Genomic DNA, 21,020 nt, shown 5'->3' with positions numbered 1-21,020 from the left:
TACACAAGTTATTTTATCTACCATGCCCTATGGAATTCCATAAGACTCTAAGTTGTAAAGAAGGTGCTGATCTGCATCTGTACCATGGCTCTCTATTTGACTTTCAAAATCCTTCCAATCTTTCCAGTTTCCCTCAGGTACTCTGTCATACAGTGACATTGGCCTCCCAGCTGTTCCTCCCACACAATACTCCATCTCCAACTCTGAACATTTTCTCTGGATATCCTCCATGCCTGGAACTCTTTCCTTCATCATTTTTAGCTCCTGGTTTCCTTCAAGTCTTAATTAAAGTTTTATCTTCTACCAGAAGACTTTCCTAGTCCTCTTTAATCTTAGTGCTTTTCCTCCATTGATTGTCTCCAATTTATCCTACGTGTATTTTGTTTCATATAATTATTTGCATTTTGTCATCCCCCATTAGATTGAGAGCTCCTTAACAGCAAAGCTTCTTTATTTTTTGCCTTTTTTTGTATTCTCACATAGTGGGTGCTTAATAAATACAAGTTGACTAAAGAAATGCATTTCTTTCCAAAATGTCTTTCTAATGACCAATGTCCTTCCAAAGTCTTTCCAAAAGAAAAGGAAAATATCTTTGGTAACTGAAGAAAAAAATCTTTCTTTGGTTGGAATGACAAAATCTATTATGAATTTTAATACTTAAAATCAAATATTAATTTCATTTGGACAGTTCCTTGGAATTCACTGGAGTTAGCTCCCCTAAAATGCCAAACCAAAATTTGCCTCTAATGGAAATTCACAATATAGACAACCTCATTACTTGATATATTCTATATTCAGAAGAAAAGTGACAGCTTCCCTTTACTTAATGCTTATTATAAGCATTTTATGATTCCTGGTACAAAGGCTAGAGCATTTCATAAAAGGGAAAAATTTAAGGAAGAACATTAACAAAATTTACTTTACAAGAGGCAAATGGAAAGAACATCCAGGCAAAGAACTTGGAAACTATTCTGAATATCTTCATAAATCTACAAAAACAAAAGTATGAAAAGCAAAAAGCAATTATTCAGATTATTAAAGGGGAGAGGGAGAGATTATTACTATGACCAAGAAGATGCAGGAAAGAGTTTGCCTAAATCACATTCAATAAATAAATTTGTAGTGTCCTTCACGCTGTAGCTGCTTCTTTCTCTTTCAAAAAAGCAGCTGATATTTAAACTGAGGAGCAGGAGAGATGTGCACAGGAAGTGACATGACATTTTAACAGCAGCAGGGGTCATGTCAGAAAGGGTCAGGTTCAGAGAGCAAGATCAAGGCAACATAGCCATAGCAGGTTTTTTGTCAAGAACTGACTATTTAGTTCAAACATTTTGTTTCATAAGCAATGAGCTAACTGCAGCCAGAAAAGGTCATGGGTCTCTGCCAATGACAGGACACTTACCACCAAAAAAAAAAAAAAGAGAGAGAGAGTGTGTGTGTGTGTGAGAGAGAAAGAGAGAGAGAGAGAAACCCTTGACATGAAAGCTTCTGTCTTTTCTGAGTTCCAACTAGATCCCCTGTATACTGTCCATGCTGTGAGTCCTGGGTTCAGAGTTCCTCTGGAGTAAGCTTTATCTCCATCTGATGACTGGCCTTGTAGGATGAGTGAATTGAACACTGAGTTTTGAACTGTTATATCATCTACACTCTTTTGACTACCCAAACATGGACTAAACTGTACATTTTCTAGAACTCCTAGAATGAAAGTCCTTCCCATATAACCTGAGGACTTATGTGGTTTATGAAAGCAATTCAGGAGATGCTTTATTATACATTAATCTTTTGAAATTATGTGCAGTTTATTTGCTTATTAATTTTTTTGGGATAGGAATTTTAACTGGTCTTAAACTTAATTGGCATAGGGAACTCCCAGGTGAAGAAACCCCAATCAATATGGGTTGGAATATTCTTGCAATTTATACTTCTACAGATTAGAGAGCAAGATCATTGAGAGGTTAAGTGATTTGTCCAAGATAACACAACTAGTGTATGTTACAGGAAGAATTGAAACCCAGATAAATTTTCCTGACTTTGAAGGCAGATCTTTATCCTCTCTACTATACTGACTCTCAGAAAGTTTGTACAAAAAGTAAACCAAATTATGCACAGTTAAGAATGTGCTGTTGTATGACTTAGTCTAGCTTCTATCAATCTCCATCTCAGCCACAAACATTCCCATATGTGAAGTAATGAATAAAAAAATAAGAGATTCTCAACCATAAGTCTGTAAAATTGTTTTTAAAATATTTTGATAACTGTATTTCAAGATAACTGATTTTCCTTGTAATTCTATATATTTTATGCACTTAAAAACATTATTCTGAGACAGGATTCACAGTTTTGAATAGACTGCCATAAGGATCCAAGCTATCAAAAATGTCAAGAACCCTCCTCTAAGTGAATATTAACCTAGTGATTATTCTTATAGACTGTTTTAGAGTTTCAAAACTCACTCAAAAGAGAAAAGAATTAAATAAGAAATGTATACCCTAAACAAATTTAATAGTACCTTAGTTCTTTATTTTGGTATGAATTCACCTATAAGATAATGACCATATTTGTGGAGGATTAAGAATTTGGGATCTGAGAAATTAACAGATAAATGTTTCAGAATCTAGCCAAGGATATGAGAGTAAACTCCTACCTCTATGAAAGTAAGCCAAATTAATTTGCAAGGTCATTCATGGGTTGTCAATATTTCTCAACTCTTTTTTTTACTCCTTACTCCACAAATATCCTTAGAATTCCTAGGAAGTAAGGAAAACTGGTAAAATATCATTGAAATGTATTAGATTTAGGGACCTTTCTTAAATAAAAACAAGCTGGAATGCCATCATCATTGCTATCAACACTCTAAAAGTTAATCTTAATACAAGCAGTCATCCAAACTGCTAGTGGAGGACCACCCTGAGAGTCTGTAATAGCCTCACATAAAGCAGCTAACTATGGAAAAAATCTTTGCATCAAGTTTATCTTATAAAGGATTCATTTCTAAGATATATAATAAACGGTTCAAATTCATAAGATTAAGTACCATTCTCCATTTGATAAATGGTCAAAAGATATGAACAGATTTATTTTAAGCAAACAAAGATATCAATATTCACACTAAAAATGCCCCAAATAACTATTAGTTAGAGAAATATAAATTAAAACTATTCTGAGATTCCCTTCAGATAACAAAACTGACAAAGGGAAAATGACAAATGCTGGAGGACTTTCAAGAAAAACAGAAATTTTAATGTAGCATTGAGGGAACTATAAATTGGTCCAACCATTTGGGGAAAAAAATTAGACCCATGCCCCAAAAGTTATTAAACTGTATATACACTGTATACAGTATATACTGTATACTGTGTAAACAGAAATATCACTATTAGATCTATATCCCAAAGAGATTAAAGAGGAAAAGACCAGATATGTACAAGAATATTTATAGCAGCACTTTTTGAAGTGGTAAAGAATTAGGAGACAAAAAGAGTATCCATCAAGGGTGAATCTTGGAGAATCTTGGAGAATAATAATAAATTATGACATATAAATATAATGAAATTCTACTATGCTGTAAGAAATGGAGGGATGATTTCAGAGAAACTGAGGAAGACTTAATGAATTGATGTAGACTCGCAGAGGTCCTCAAACTATGGCCCGCAGACCAGATGTGGCAGCTGAGGACATTTATCCCCCTCACCCAGGGCTATGAAGTTTCTTTATTTAAAGGCCCACAAAACAAAGTTTTTGTTTTTACTATAGTCCGGCCCTCCAACAGTCTGAGGGACAGTGAACTGGCCCCCTATTTTAAAAGTTTAAGGACCCCTGATGTAGAGTGATGTGAATAGAAAGAGAAAAACAACTTGTACTGTAACATCAATATTGAAAGGACAATTCTAAAAGACTAAGTAATCTAATTAATGCAATAATCAATGCTATACATAGAGAAGTGATGGTCAAATATGCAGAATGAGACATGCATTTTTGGGCATGGCCAATATGGAGAATTTGTTTTGCTTGACTGTTATTTATTTACTACTAGGAGTTTTGTTTTATTTTATTTTCCAAAAAGGTAAAGAGAAAAAAAAATAGATGTTTGAGAATTAGAAAAATAAAGAAGGAAGAATCTTTGGGCTAAAAAGAAAACAAAGCAAAAATCAATCCTCATCTCTAATATTCTTAAGACTTGTTGGTTATTTTTGTTAGACTGCTTTTCCCATTTCAACAAGGTTGGAAATTCAAGGGCAACTCACAGGTCCATTCCTAACACTTATTGACATCAGAGTTTTAACTTCCTCTGCTTCTAACCTGAGCCTGTTCACCCTCCTTAAGCAACATGGTGCCCCCTGTTCCTAGGAACTAACAATATTTATTTCAAATTTACTACAGACACCCAGTTGGTTAAGTTCACTATAGATCAGAACTCCTGAGTGTTAGTAATCCAACATTCTTCTTTTCCTAGAAGTTGGGATTACCAGGTATGCACTACTATGCCTGGTTAATAATATCTAAAATAAATTTCATATGAATAAAATTTTTGAATGGACTCTCTTTTTATTTTCCCCAAATAAACATAAATATACTTTAGATAGACATTTGCTTCTGGAAGTGGGAAACAAAATGGGTAGATTCTCCTTTTCATTTTAAGTAAAATACTACAGACCTGAAAGATCACACTAATCCAGCATAATTGCTTCAATAGAGAGTTGACAGGTCTGCCAAAATCATGTGACTGGTACTCCAGCAACAGCAGGTTTGAAAAAAAGCAGTGTTTGTCCAAAGGGGATTCAGCACAACACTCTTAGAGTAGGAATTGACACTGCCTTACAAAGGGAGTCTCTAGCATTTCTGTGCCTGAACAAGAATCTCCTTTACAAAATTATTCATAAGAGAACAAAAGAGAATTAGACGCTTTATTTGAACTAGGATCTACTATTACCACTACTGCAATTTGAGATAAATCCAATAGTTGGAAAATTGCTTTTTTTGTTTTGTTTTTCCTAATGTAAAGACTAAACCTATCTCATGCAATTTATAGGTTTATAAATAGGTGAAAAAGGAACTTGAGAAGTTATCTAATCCAGACCCTTTAGCTACGAATGACATAGTTGATAACCATTAGATTAAGAATTTAAATCCACTGATACATTGTGAATAGCTTTGCTATCCTAAACAATACAATGATCCAAGACTACTCTTGAAGAACTGATAGTGAAAAATGTAATCCATACACAAAGAAAGTACTGATTGTGTCTGAAAAGAGATTGAAGCACACTTTTATTTTTCTTGAGTTTTTTTTTTTTTTTTTTTTTTTTGTTTTTTTTTTGTAGGGAGGGAGAGGAGGAAATCTATGCTTTCTTTTGCAACATGACTTTTATGGAAATATTTTACATAATTTCACATGTGCCTTCTTAATGTGGAAAGAGATATCATGAGAAAGAATGATGGGAGAGAATCTGGAATTGAAAATGTAAAAAATAGGAAACTAAAATATCAAATTTTTTAAAAGAACTTAAATACATGTAATATAACTCTAAATCCAGAATTCTTTGTCCTCTGTTTTTGCTTTGTTTTTTACATTTCTTTACATTCAAGAGCATAGCATGGAGCCTGGTACATAGTAGGTGTATAATTAATAAACAGTCATAATAATAGTTAACACATATAGTGCTTAATATGTATCAGACTCTGAGCTAAATGCTTTACAATTATAATCTAATTTTGATCTTTACAACAATCCTGGGAGATAGGTGTTATTTTTAAACTCCATTTATAGATGAGGAAACAAATTCATTTGTCCAAAGTCATACACCATTTAGTGTCTGAAACTCGATTTGAATTCAAGAAAGTGAATTTTGGTATTTTATCCACCATGCTACTTAGCTATCCCTATATCTTGTATAGTTATCTTTCAGTTGTCCAAATGGTAAAACAGGCAAATTTCAGATGTTAGAAATCAAAGTCTGGTATTTCCAGGCATATGAATCACTATTGCTTAGAGAAATGTAACTTAAGACAACTCTGAGGTACCATTTCATATCTCTCAGATTGGCTAAGATAACAGGAAAAAATAATGATAAATGTTGGAGGAGATGTGGGAAAATTGGGACACTAATGCATTGTTGATGGTATTATGGACTGATCTAACCATTTTGGAGAGCAATTTGAAACTATGCCTAAAGGGCTATAAAATTGGGCATACCTTTTGATCCAGCAGTGGCTCTAATAGGTCTATATCCCAAGGAGATCATAAAAGAGGGGAAAAGATGCACATGTTTAAAATTTTTATAGCAACTCTTTTTGTAGCAGCAAGGACTAGAAATTGTGTGGATGCCCATCAATTGAGAAATGTCTTAATAAGTTATGGTATATGGAAGTAATGGAATATTATTAGTCTATAAGAAATGATGAACAGTCTGATTTCAGACTGCGAGCATGAACTGATGCTGAATGAAGTGAACAGAACAAAGAGAACATTGTACACAGCAACAAGAAGATTATGTGATGATCAACTGTGATAGACTTGGTTCTTTTCAACTGTGAGGTGATTCAAGGAAATTCCAATAGACTTGGAAAAATGGAAAAAGCCATATATTTCCAGAGACAGAATTATGGAGACTGAATACAGATCAAAGCATAGTATTTTTACCTTTTTTTTGTTGTTATTTGTCTACCTGCTTTTTTCTCATGAGTTTTTTTTTCTCTTTTTGATCTAATTTATTTTGCACAGCGTGACAAATATGTAAATATGTTTAGAAGAATTATACATGTTTAATCTATATTGGATTGCTTGCTATCTTGGGGAGGAAGGAGAAAATGAGAACAAGAGAAAAATTTGGAAACATGTAAAGGTTTTATAAAATGATTGTACATATATGTCAGATTGCTTGCTGTCTTGGGGAAGGGGAGCTAAGGGAGGAAGAGAGAAAAATTTTGAAACTCAAAATCTTACAAAAAAGAATGTTGAAAATTATCTTTACTTGTCTTTGAGGAAAATAAAATATTATTAAATATTATTATTAAAATAAATTAAAATATAATTTCTTTTTTTAAATGGATATGGTTTTCTAAGTAGAAATGATACTAAAAAATGTATTATTTGCTTCGCTACTGTACCCTAAGTACTACTGGACCTTTGCATCTGATTTGCTGTTGAAACCTCCTACATGAGTGGCCTTCACATTATAATGAGATCACTGACATCAGAAACTGTCTTACTTTTCTGTGTATATTTCCATAATTTAGAACAATACTTTTCATATAGTAATTGCTTTCATATAGTAATTACTTATTGCTTTTTCATTCACTCATTATCATTCTCTTCATTTTCAGAAAATCCATGTCTTTCACTTCCTTCTAAACATTATTCAAATCCCCCCCTCCTTCATGAAACCCTGTCAAATTAGCATCTCCAATCATTTCAGTAATGACTTTAGCAGGTACATCAAGCTGTATGTAATTGACTCTGTATGTGTCTGTTATCCTAATGTTCCATTCTGCATATGTGTGTATCTCGTTTTAAAACCTCCTTCAGAAAAGATACCTCTTTTCCCACTTTCTTTTTAACTTCTCTCATTTTCTTATATAATATATAACACAATATAACACACAGTGGGCCCTCAGTAAATACTGACAAGCTGATTCATTCCCTCCATCATTATCTTTCATTTTGTTTAACTTAAAAAAAGAAAATAACAAAGAACTGATATAAAAATCTATCTAAATCTTCATTTGCTTTCTGAGTCTATCAGTATTTCTCTCATTAATGCATAAGATGGGCTAAATCATAATTAAATTAATTACATGATTAGACTGAATTAAATCCTTTTTTTTTTTTTTTTTTTTTTTTTTTTTTTTAAAGATACTGCAAGCAATTCATGGTGTTAGGCAAAATAAAATAAGAAACGATCTTTTTTTTTTTCCTGAAGTGATAACATTCCAGAATACCCTGGTAGGGGAGACACAATGTTACATAAATAACTATGATAAGAGATTGAATATAAAAGTGCAATAAGATTGTTCCAAAAAAGTAGAGATAACAGCTTTTATCAGAATTTTTAAAATCACCTATTTTTCTAGTGACAGGGAACAAACTAATACTAAAGCCATTAGTAGCTATCTCACTGACAGAAAAACCACTTAAATGATAGAAAAGCCCCTTCTCCTTTTGGAATGAAAAAAAAAGAAAGAAAGAAACTTGTCACACTATTGAAAACTCCTTTGAAGTTCAGAGCAGTAGGCCATATTTCCCTTTCCTTCACTGTCTCTGATTGGATTAAATATATTTTGTTGTTTGTTGTTAATCCTGGCTCTAAAAGGGGACCAATGACATCAGGAGGGTGATGTTCTGACTTGAGTGAATTAGATTTAAGTGAGGAAAAGCTAAATGATATTTCAAGGCTGTAATTAAAACTCTCCTTTTCCAATCTTGTACTGGTCTTTCTGCATCTAATTGCATTTCCTAATACAGGAAACAAATTATCTTTCTTCTCAAATGAGAATTTGAGCCTTTTTTTTTTTTTTTTTTTTGGTACCCATTTGCCACCAAGTAAACATCAGAAGATGAATATACTGGCAGGAGGTCAATGATAGCTAAGGAAAAAAAAGGCCTACTCCCGAGCCATATGACAGACCCAGCTGAAGAAGCTTATCTAAGTCAAGTTACCATGGTAAACCATGCTAATGAAAAATGTCTCAATTCTGAACTCATCACTAGAGGGTGATTATGATGTAAATAATTGTGAGATATGTAGGTGATAATGTTTTGCTACTCCAAGAAATGCAATGAAAGCGCCCTTGTAGTACAGTGCCTGCCAATAGGTGTAGCCAGAGTGTTTATTTTATCCAAGCCCTGAAGCATTTTTTAATAGAAGCTCCTGCCTTTTCATTGGCTCTTCCAGCAAACTTTCATTGCGCTACATCAAAAAATGAAATAATTAAGGCAATTTAAAATTTAAATGTATTTTTAGTAACTGGAGTGAAGTCTGTCATTTTTCTCACTGTAGGGTATGTGTGTGGTATATCAGTTAGCATCTGTTCTCAGTAATTCCTCCAATCAAATTACCACCATTTGGAAACTGCAGAGAAATGCAGTGTTTTGTGAGCCATGATCTATCATTTTTAGCTATTCCAATTATACAGGCCTAATCCAAATTAGGGAGCTATATCCCCAATTACAAAAATTCCCAGGTTCATAAAAAATATTGAAAAAAAGAAAGGATATGGATTACTGCTATAATATAAATCTCTTGCTAAAGCTTTTCTCCTTACAAAATGTCAAGAAACAAGTTGCAGGGCCCTATCATGGGGTTTCTGGCCTGCTGGGGAAAAGAGAAAACACATTTGTGCTTTGGTTTTGAAATTAAGGAAACAGAGCCCTTGGAGGCACCTGGAAAAACAAAGAACCCAAAAGAGGAGCAGCTCTCCATTTCTGATCAGTATCAGCTGCTATCACTATCAGTAAAAGAAATGGAATAAAAATCAAATGTTCATTTGGCACTTTCTTTGGTTTGAAGCACTGAGTGGGGGCAGGGGGGACAAGAAAGGAGAGGAGATAGATCATCTTTAAAAAATGAATAATACATTGTCCCTGACATCAAGAAACTTACATTAGAGAGCTATAACAGCTGCAACTAATATTAATAACAGATGCCTAGAATAATATTTGAGACTATATTAGAATGATGGAAGTGCCAACCTTGTGCTATAGATGTCTATGACATGAAAGTCCTATTGATCAGCCATTTGTATCTATTTTATTTTCTACCATTTAGCAGCAAATGCTTTTCTAAATGAGTTTTTTGGATTTTATTTTGGTTTTTTATGGTAATTCATCATTCATGCTAGGAAAGAAAACACAAACCTATATATCCTAATGAGATTTGTTGAAATGTATTCTTGTAGCTAACCTAAGCTGCAGGAGTGCTAGAAATATCAGATACATGGAGTCTTTGGTTTGATATCTCTAATTGAACTTCTCTAATTATCAAGGCTCCCTCTAGTGTCACATCAACTTGTGAGGTGAAAATATCAAAGATGATTTTCTAGTTTTTCTGATTTTTATACGAAAGATTCATCTCTAATATGTGTCAATAAAGTTTCACCAGTTTTCTTCACTTTCCAAGATGCTAAGATAGAAACTGATAGGAAAACAAAATGTAATTACCTCTGCTTCCTGATCTATGCTTTGGGATCTTTGGATATTGAAACTGGTTGACAAATCAAAGGAGAGAGAAAAGAAAGAGGAGAAGGAAGAATCTGAGTCACTACATGGCTGAATGCAAAATTGTTGAAAAATTAAAAATATATATGTTGAAAAATTAAAAATAAAAATTAAAAATATTTATATTGTTAAAAAATAAAAAAATATATATATTTTTCTGCAAATTCCCAAAAGCCTAAAGATTCAACTCTAAGCTGATGAGAAGAATAAAACAGTAAAGGCATTGCAAGATTATTTCCTTAGCTTTTATTCAGACCATCATTCTGTTAAGAATGATGGCCTCTAGGATATACTTAAAATTGATATACTTAGAAAAGCAACTAACTTTCTCTTCTAGATTTCCCTCTTGTTCTGCTACTTACAGAAGGGTCACTGAATCTAAATTCTAAAATCAAGCTTTGCTCTAAGAAATACCATGGGATACTGGAGATCATATTAAACTTTAAGTTAGGAAAAATCTGGATTTCAGTCCTGTTTTTGATACTTACTAGTTATATGATCCTGGGGAAGTCACTTTGCAATCTTAATTCTGAGTTCTCTCCTACAAAATGAAGATTTCATCACCTGAAGTATCTACCTCTCAAAGTTGTGGAAAGAATCAAAAGGAATAATTTAAGTATAATCCATTGCAAAGGATCTTTTAAAAATTCACCTCTCTCCTCTCCCCTACACACACCCTCATTCAATGTCTTCTGTCAACTACTCAAAACCTTTTTACCAGGCCAACTAGAAGATACATTAGTTCAAATTAAAATATATTTAATTGAACAATACAGCCAAATAAATTACAAGTAAAATCTTACCACTACACAGAGATGCCTACATTCTCACCAATTATGGTAACACCCATGAGAGAAGAAATATACAAAGGCAACATATATGGCTAGGGAACATATGTAAAGAGGGTATACCAGCAGCCAGATGGCACATGAGTAGCCAAAGGTGTGTGTTTGGCGGGGAGAGGTGGGATACTTATGTCCCAAAAGCAGGTTGTCCAAGGCCATTCTTAGGTCCTGACAGCATCCCCACTGAACTTCTTTAGTATTTACTGAACCGTCAAAGAGGTACTAACTTCAAGAATTGATTTGCTATCCACAGACTTTGGGTAGCTGGGCTCTCTAGAGGCTGAGTCATGCCATTTTTTCTATACTATAGTATCCAACATTCTTGGCAATAATAAAGTTGCTTAAGCCTTGGGCATCTTCCCAATAACCACAGCCTAATTCTCCAGTAAATGCCAAACTATGTCTTTTGTCTTTTGTTTCACTTACTCACTGGAGGACATTTTATGAATCTCTCTCTCTCTCTCTCTCTCTCTTCTCTCTCTCTCTCTCTCTCTCTCTCTCTCTCTCTCTCTCTCTCTCTCTCTCTCTCTCTCTCTCTCTCTCTTGCTATTTTTCTACTTACAACAAGCAAACTGACAGTATTCTCTATAGTGGTGACTTCAATGCTCTCTGTGTATCCTTTAATTTTTTTTATTGAAGCCTTTTTTCTCTCATATGCCTTTGTCTGATGGCTTTATGACAGTAGCAAAGATATGAATCTAACATTCATATCTATTAATGAAAATTCTTAAAATCACATCATTTTAGAGCTTGACCTAGATCTAAAGCTGGTGGATTAAGGTATGTTCAAAGGGATCTAGATGAGATCATCTAGTAAAAACTCCCTCATTTGTAAAATGAGAATATTCAGACCCCCCCCCCAAGGAAGCATCTAGTAGTGTTCTGGTAAATGTTAAATAACTAGTTCTTCCCAAAAAAAATGTTCTCCAAAAATTTTGTACCCATAATGTACTTTTCAGTTTAATTTGCATTAATAATATATTTTGGACACTTTTTAAGTATAGAATACACAAGCTTAATAATGAAAATGACATATGGGCTGGTACTCAAAATTCCAAGATATTGTATCTATTGATTGTTCTGTTCTGTTTTAATTCATCATTCTATCAGAGAAGAAAATTAAATTGTCCTAACATGATTTGCTCTTCACAGAATCTTTGCAACTGCTGTAAAATGCTGTTCTAGGTGACTGTAAATTGATTGTTGAATGATTTGTTCCCATATTTTCCCTGTACCCAGGTAAGGGGACTGATTGGCAATTACCAGAGTTGTCCTTTTTCCTTTTGAAATATGGATGCTTGACTTGTTCTTTTTCAGCTTGTAAGAGGATGTTCTTGTCTTCTGTGAGTTCTCAAGAATAAATGACTAGCATTTCTGCAATAAAATCCATTAATTCCTTAAGATAAATTTCCTCATTTCTTTGAAGGGCAGTTGTTTGTGAACTAGATGTGTCAGAGTTGTCATAAATGAGAACATTTTTCACTATTAAATGTAAAATCTCCTGGAGAAGCTCAAAGAACTACACAGATATAAAGTCTTGTTACTTTTATTATGTTCAATTCAACAGGTATATATTGAGTATCTACTGTGTCTGGCTGGCACTATGCCATTCAAATCTATCCCATCCAAGATAGGAAAAGATAGAACTTAAATATTCTCTGGGATACTTTCTCGTGGGTTCTGAAAAGTGCCCTGCTCTACAGGGTCAGAGGAGAGAAAGAGCCCTCTCTGAACTGATAGCTTAGACAGTACCTTAAATATTGAACCAAGGAAGCTAAGAGGCCATCTAGTCTAATCCAAATCTGAAGAAAGATTCCCTGACAGGTAGCTGTCCAGCAACTTCTTAAAAACCTCTAATGAGGAAGAACTCCTTTTTAATTATTTGTGTTGATTTTTAATTATTTTGGTTAAATTGCTATAATTGTGTATTAAATTCTGACTTTGTGCATGCAAAAGTGATAGCAACATGACAAGATGAAATTTTCAACAAAAGTTGAAATTAGTCTGTCAGCCCCAAATCTCCAGTGAAAGCTTTATTTCCTATTGCAGAAAATATGTAATACTGGGGAACAACCAGTAGCTGTCATTACTGTACCAGTGCTATATTATTCTTGGTGTGGTATGCATCCAAGGCCTTGTTATCTTGTGGGACTTGCTGTTCATACCAACACTAGTTGACACGTTGACAGTTCTGTCTGTGGAGAGGTCTTTCCTAGATCTGTCCTCTCTGCAGGTTTTTGGATGATGGGACTCTGCAGATTCTCATCCTTCACATCAGTGCATGTCATCCTGCTAAATGAAGTAGCCAAGAAACCTTTTGGTTTTTTTTAATCCTCTAGTGCAGAGTAACACATGTACTCTTGCCCCTTGCTCTTCTTTGGCAGGAGTTTCATGAACATCTGTTGCCCAATACTAGGAGCAACCTAGATGCCCTGGCAACTGTGGGTAGCAGTGGGCAGCTCATCTTTTTGTCCCCCTGTTAAAAGTTTAGTTGCCTACATCAGCTTGAGGTCTAGAGCACAGAAAGCTCAGAGAACTCCCAGCCAAGAGGCAAAGGGCAAAGTAGTTATGGATGGCACCACAAAGGAAAATGAAAAATGATGTTTGCCTGACCTTAACACAAACCTAAGTCCATTGTCTTGGAAAGGTTCCAAGTCTATAGCTTTCAGAGGAAAATGGGCTGAGACAAAATGTACTCAGTACACAGCAGAAACATATCAAAGTATCTTCCTCAAGAAAAAAAAAGAGAGAGAGAGACAGAGATTAGGGGTAAGGAAGAGTGGAAAAGAAAAAGGGATAATGAAAGTAGACTAGGAGTAGACTAGTGATTGAGAAGAGAAAACAGGATAACAGAACATGAAAAGACAATCTCTGGAACCCTACCCTACATTAGGGAATTTCTTGAAAAGTGTGTGGCAACATACAGGATTATATGAAGCTGGAAGAGAATAAGAAAATATGATTAGTGTCATTTTTTTTTTTGCCCAAATTCCAACTGGATGATGGCCAGGAGCCTCATAAAGTACCATGGATTCCCAGACTCAGAATCAAAACTCAGTAGGGATATTTCGATTTACAGTTGAAAAGGTAGAAGAAAGGAATATTTTTAAGAGGCTTTCTAACTCTCAGTTCAAAGCAGAAAGCCTGAGGCAGGAAAAAGGAATACATTGATTGGAAGTGAGCCAGACTGATTGCCATCTCTGTAGCTGGTTTTGTTTTCATTTGGGCTAAAAGAATGAATTTTCAAGCATTTGCTTAACCCTTTTTGTGAAGAGAGGAAAGAGGTTTGCTTTCACATTTGGGGTGATTTTGTTGCTTTGTTTGATGACTATGAAATGAAAACCATATACTGCCCACATTTGTACATCTGTCCATGCCAAATGAACATTATTTGTAAGAGATACTCTCCTCTACTTACCCCTTCTCCAATCCTCCGCACCCCAACCAACACTATATTGCAGAATCCCTGGTAGAAGGCAAACAATACCGGAAAATATTGGGCAAATAGGAAAGGATTAATTCATGAAGGTTTAGCTCATATGAAACTGACCTAGTCACGGAGGTTATTTACCTAAATTGCTATGTTTGAAAATTCTAAGTTCCCAAACAGAATTTTAGAACCAGAAGCTGTCTCAGAGATAGTCTAATCAGTAATGAATTGCTTTATTTGATCGTCATTAATAATAATAATGCTTTCCCAGTCTGTGAATATGTCAAATAAAATCAAACCAGGAAGCCTAAGATTTGTTTGGAGAACCCAGAGGTATTGAATCACTGCAGCTTCCCATTGCTTACTAAAACAGGATCAGAAGGTTGAGAGATTGATGGGACCTTGGAAGTCATGTATTCCACCAGGAGTTCCTTGTTTTACAGATTATAAAACAGGCTCAGAAATATTAAATGGCTTGCCCAAGTCACACAGGTAATAAATGGCAGACAATGATTTAAAATGAATTTCTCTGCCAACAAATTCTGTAATTTTTCCACTGCATCAGATTATCTTAGGCTACTTGGAGTTCCATTATATGCAAGCATTTATCAAATGCCTACTATGTGCCCGGATGGAAGGAGGACTGAGGGTGAAGATATAGGGGAAGCAGGGTAAGAAGAATGAAAAAATAAAAAATAAAACAGCTACTGATCTCAAGGATTTTACATTCTACTGTTAGCTGACATTTATCTAAGGCTTTTTAAAGTTTGCAAAATATTTTACATACATGATGTAATTTGATCATTGCAACAATCCTGTAAAGAAGGTTTGAGTTAGACTTAAAGACAGACTCTATGCTCAAAGACTTTACAACTGATTGGGAGGGGAAGATGTCCTATCCATATCCAGAGAAAGAAAGAATTGATTGTATCTGAATACAGACAGAAGCATTTCTCTCTCTGTCTCTGTCTCTGTCTCTGTCTCTCTGTCTCTCTGTCTCTCTCTCTGTCTCTCTCTCTCTCTCTCTCTCTCTCTCTCTCTCACACACACACACACACACACACACACACACGTGCTTTTTAATGGGGGCTGGGAGGGGAGTAAGGAAGAGGATCTAGAATTCAAAGTTTAAAAAAAATAAAAATTTTAAAAGAAAAACTTTTTTGGCAATGGTTGAGGATTGGGAGAGGAATATTTGTTTGCATTTTCTTACTTATGGTTTTTTCCCTTTTGGTCTGATTTTTCTTGCCAACATGATAAATATGGAATATGTTTAAAGGGATTATATATGTATATCAGATTGCTTGCTGTCTTGGAAAGAATAGAGGTAAAGGAGGGAGGGAGAAAATATTTGGAACACAAAATCTTACAAAAACGAATGTTGAAAACTATCTGAGTTTTTTGAAAAATAAAATATTATTGAGAAAAAATGAATCTTGAAAACTGTTTTTACATGTAAATGGAAAAAATATTGATTATTTCCTATTTTATAAAAATATGTGGGTTTACTCTCTGGAAGAAACAAGGGAAAGTATATGGAGAAAATTAAAGTGACACCTTTAAAAAGCATCAATAATAATTGTTCAAAACTCCCTTGTTCACCTGGCATTCTTCCTAGCTGCTGCTTCATATACATAGATCATTTCCTAGTTAATCTGACTGACCATTTCGAAATTAAAACATCCGAAGAATAGAGGAAATGTTGTTGCTACTATTCATTTATCTTTCCTTTTTTATTTATGATAATATATTACCTTCCCCACCCCCAAAAAACAGATTGAGACCCACATAGGATAGGACTACACTCTTGGGAGGATATAAGAAAAAGTTTCATGATGCCCTCCCAATGGCTGCAGCTTTCTGAACAGGGCTTCTACAAAAGGCATTTTAGAACAAACTGTTGCCCTAAAGTAGGCACATAGGTGGGACAATGTGGGGTTTTTCCACTTCTCCATTTAGTTAGAGAATCATACATCTAAAGCTAGAAGAGAGTCTAGATGCCTTCTAATCCAACCCCTTCATTTTACAGATGAGGCAATGATGGCAACATCAATGAGGCAGTGATGTCCCTCAGGGAATACTAGTAGTTAGTATTAGAAGTACCCAGGTTCTCTGAGCCAGATATATCACATATCTATTTTCTAAGTAACTTCCTATTAGTTTAATTTCTTTTCCAATCCTGATTCCCTCTTTCATCTTTGTTTTGTTTCTTTTTGCAAATTTCCTTTTGATTCAATTATCTTTATTCCTTTTTAAATTTCATTTTTTTCAGTTAACAAAAATCAATTTTCTTTCCCTCCTACTCCCTTCCCTCATCCCAATGATAGAAAAAAAATCTTTATAAAAATATTCATAAGCAAGCAAAAATTCTTGCCTTGGTCATACACAAGAAATAAATACTGTCTCATTTTGTAGTCTGAATGCATTATCTCTCTGTCAGGAGGTGAGTAATGTTTCATTATGGGTTTTCTACAAAATTGTGACCAGTCAATGCATTGGTCAAAGTACTTAAGAATTTCAAACTTTTCCATTCTTACAAAATTGTTATAATTGCATAAATTGCTGTCCTGGTTCTGCTCAATTTGCTCTTCACCAGTTCATAAAAGTCTTCTTAAGTAACCGTAACAATCCATTTCATCATTTCTTATAGCACAAAACTTTTCCATTAAATTGATATATCACAGTTGTTGATCTTCTGTCCCCTGATGAGAGTTCCCTTGTTTCCAGTTCTTTGCCACAATAAAAAAAAAAAAAAGTTGCTATAAGTATTTTGCATGTGCAAGTCCTTTTCCTTTTTCTTTGTTTTCTTTGGCATGGAGCCCTAGTAGAAGTTGCTGAGTCAAAGAGTACACAGTTTAGTACCTTTGAAACTTAGCACCAAACTGCTTTCCAGAAAAAGATGGACCAATTCATACTCTACCAAAAATACATTAATTTTCCTGTTTTCTTACAGCTCCTCCAATGTTTATTTTCTTTTTTTTGTCAACTTTGCCAATCTAATGCGTATGAAATGGAACCTCAATTGCAGAACTTGCATTTGTCCAATTAACAGTCATTTAGAACTTTCTGAACATTTCTTCCTATGACTATAAATTGCTCAGAAGTCTTCCCATAAGAACTCTCTATTTTTATCTTTAGACTATTTATCAATTGGGATATAGTTCTTTTCTTACAAATTTAAATCAGTTCCTTAGTTATCTTGAAAATGAGACTATGTGTCAAGGAAATAAAGAAAATTTGCAAAGATTTTTTCCAATTATCTATTTCCCCTTCTCATTTTATCTGTATTTGGTATTGTTGCTATAAAACATTTTTTGATTTTGCATAACCAAAATTGTCCATTTTATCTTTTGTGATTCCTATAATCTTGTTTTTAAATCGTGAATTTTTTCCCTATCCAGATCTTGCTCCTCTAATTTAGGTCACCCACTTTTTATTTTAAAAGTAAAAATATACTAGATAACATACTTTATAGATTTACTATTGCTTTTTATTCTTATACCACAGTCATTCCCCTTCTCTGTCTTAACCCCCTCCCTCCACCAAACCCTTCCTTGAAGTACCACCACCACCAAAAAATATAGGCAAAACCAAATAAACATAGTAACCTCATCTGCCAGATTTATACTATTACATATATCCTATGTGAAAAGTCTCCATATCTCTTATAATAGCAGAAGGGTTTGTTTCCTTGTCTCCAGGACCAAAATTGTACAAGATTCAATTAGAGAGCATTTTGTATCATGTCATTTTATGTGCCTGAAATTAACATATCTAAAGAATAACCTTATTTGGATATATTCCCATCTTTTTTTGTCAATAAATACCAGAAAACAACATCACAATATTTAATTAATTGAATTACATCCATTCAACAAGAATTCATTGTGTACTTTCTATCTGTTCAGCATTCTGGGATTTAGGAAGGGCAGAAAAGGAGGAATCCTATAAAAGAAAGTTAAATTTTTAATTAAAATAAGAATCCTTTAAAAAGGATTCATATTAGGGGTAGTTAGATGGCACAGTGGATAGAGAGCACAGGTCCTGGAGTCAGGAGAACCTGAATTCAAATCTGACTTCAGACACTTAACACTTACTAGCTATGTGCCCCTTGGGCAAGTCACTTAATCCCAAATGCTTTGCCAAAAAAATTGCTTAAAGAAGATTCATATTTCTCAATAAGACAGGGAGATAAGATATACAAGAAACAAATTAGGAAATATATGTCATGAAAATTAATTGTTCAGAAAAGGGATACTGAGAAAGCGAAGTTATCATGGCAAAGAATCTTTAATAAACAATGATTAAGCAATTACTATGTGATAGAGGAGCTAGGTGATTCAGCAGATAGAGTACTAGCCTTGGCATCAGGAAGACCTGAGTTCAAATCCAACCTCAGATACTTGAGTTCAAATTCAATCTCAGATACTGTGTGACCCTGGGCAAGTCACTTAAACTTGTTTGCCTCAGTTTTCTCATCTGTAAAATGAGCTGCACAAGGAAATGGCAAACTGTTCCAGTATCTTTGTTAAGAAAACCCCCAAAATTGGTCATGAAGAGTTGGATATGATTGGATAACAACAACCACAATAAATGTATCAGTTACATGCTAAACATTAGGGATATAGAAAAAGGAAAGAGAATTCCTTATCTCAAGAAGCTCACAGTTTAATAGAGAAGATAACATAAAAACAATCATATCTAAGAGAAATTGGATATAAATCCCAGCTCTGACATTTATGACCTGTGCAACCTCAGTTTACTTAAATTTAAACTTAGTTTAAATTTAAACACAGTTTACTTAAACTTCAAAGAAAAAGGTTGGACTAATGATCTCTGAGGTTTCTTTTACCCTTATAAGACTATCACATAGGAAGGAGTTGTCAGGGAAGGCATTGGAGAGAAGGTGGAACAATATAATGAAAGGTTTTGAATCAAGAGATTAAAATATCACGGATAAAGACACAAGTGAGAAAAAATAAAAGCAACAGAACAAGAAAGAAATTGAATTGTTGCAGATGAATTAAGCTAATTGATTTTATTAATTTAGTCTATGGTGCAAATGACTGCAGAAAACATTAAAGCAAATGAAGGCAAATGCTAAATTCACATTGATTACCAAATGGTATAAATAAGACATTAAGTATAGGATAAAGAGAAGGAAAAAGCTGATGTTCCTGAGAGTATGTATATAGATAAAGTCAACTTGGCACAGCAAGGGGCCTATATGGCTCCTTTCCTGTTTAATAATATGTGCTCTTTCCACAAAGTCAGCCACATTTCAGCCATCTATCTTACTGCTAAAAAATTAATTTTGAATTGACTTTATTGATCCTAAATAAATGGACTATTGTATGGCTTTAGTAGCATAAGTAGTAAGTTTGAAATATGTGAGCAGTCCTATATTAACATTAATTAACAGCAGTATACTGGAAATGCTTAGCATAACACTGGGAATTACTAATGGAGCAGTGTATCTTTTTTCCCCTAGTATGAGCAGTCAAGAATCATGCATAATGTAGGAGTGTAGATTGCAGCTGGTAACAGCAGGCTAGATCACAGGAGATGATTTAAACTTCTTTTTATGATCATGAAGAAGTATCCTTTCCATCAGACCCCAAAGTAAGGCCTTTACTGCAGCCCTGAGGGGTCCAAAATTTTAATACAGAACAGTAAATAATTGTCCTGAGCAGTCCCCCAAGAAGTGGAAGGTTTTTTCCCTTTGTATTTAAGCTGTATTTATATAGAGGAAGGTATACAATAATTCTGGCCTTAGATATCAATAGGTGAAATGTACTTAATTCATTGACATGTATAGCTACAAGGCTCTGGGTCCAAAGCTATCAGCACATGAAATTTATTCCTAGATATCGATTGAGTGCCAAGTCTAGAATCAAGAAAACTCATCCTCCTGAGTTCAAATCTGACCTCAGACAATTAATAGCTATGTGATCCTGGGCAAATCCTTTAAACCTTTCGCCTCACTTTACTCATCTGTAAAATGAACTGGAGAAGGAAAAGGCAAAAAATTCTGGCAAGAAAACCCAAATAGAATCACAAAGAGTTAGATACAATTCAAAAACAACTGAACAACAAATTTTGAAAGTGAGATTCAGAAAAGAATAACAATGATTAAAAGTGAAATGCTATTGGTAGTTTTCAATCTATATCTTGAGTTACCAGTTTGACACTTATATATGTGTATATGCTTTGATCTTTTCAGGTGGGAGTGGAGAGAGGAAAAAGGATTCACAAGTGGAAATGTTCATGGATTTCTCAGTTACTGGTGCTTTTAATGTCCTTTATCCCTATTGTTTTCTAAGGTTGAAGAAAGGGCTTATGTGCCTTCTTTTATGCATTATAGGCAGCTTAAATATTATATTTTTAAGCAGGATAATAATTATATTTGCATATTATCTTAAGGCTTATAAAGCATTTTCCTGGTAAGAAGGATATGAGCTATATCTTATAAATATAACTATTTAGCTATTTTACTTATATGTGCTGTAAGGTTTGCAAAATTTTTTACAAA

The sequence above is a fragment of the Antechinus flavipes genome, chromosome 3 (genome assembly GCF_016432865.1).
Source record: "Antechinus flavipes isolate AdamAnt ecotype Samford, QLD, Australia chromosome 3, AdamAnt_v2, whole genome shotgun sequence".
Taxonomy (NCBI): domain Eukaryota; kingdom Metazoa; phylum Chordata; class Mammalia; order Dasyuromorphia; family Dasyuridae; genus Antechinus; species Antechinus flavipes.
This window is presented reverse-complemented; position numbering follows the sequence as displayed.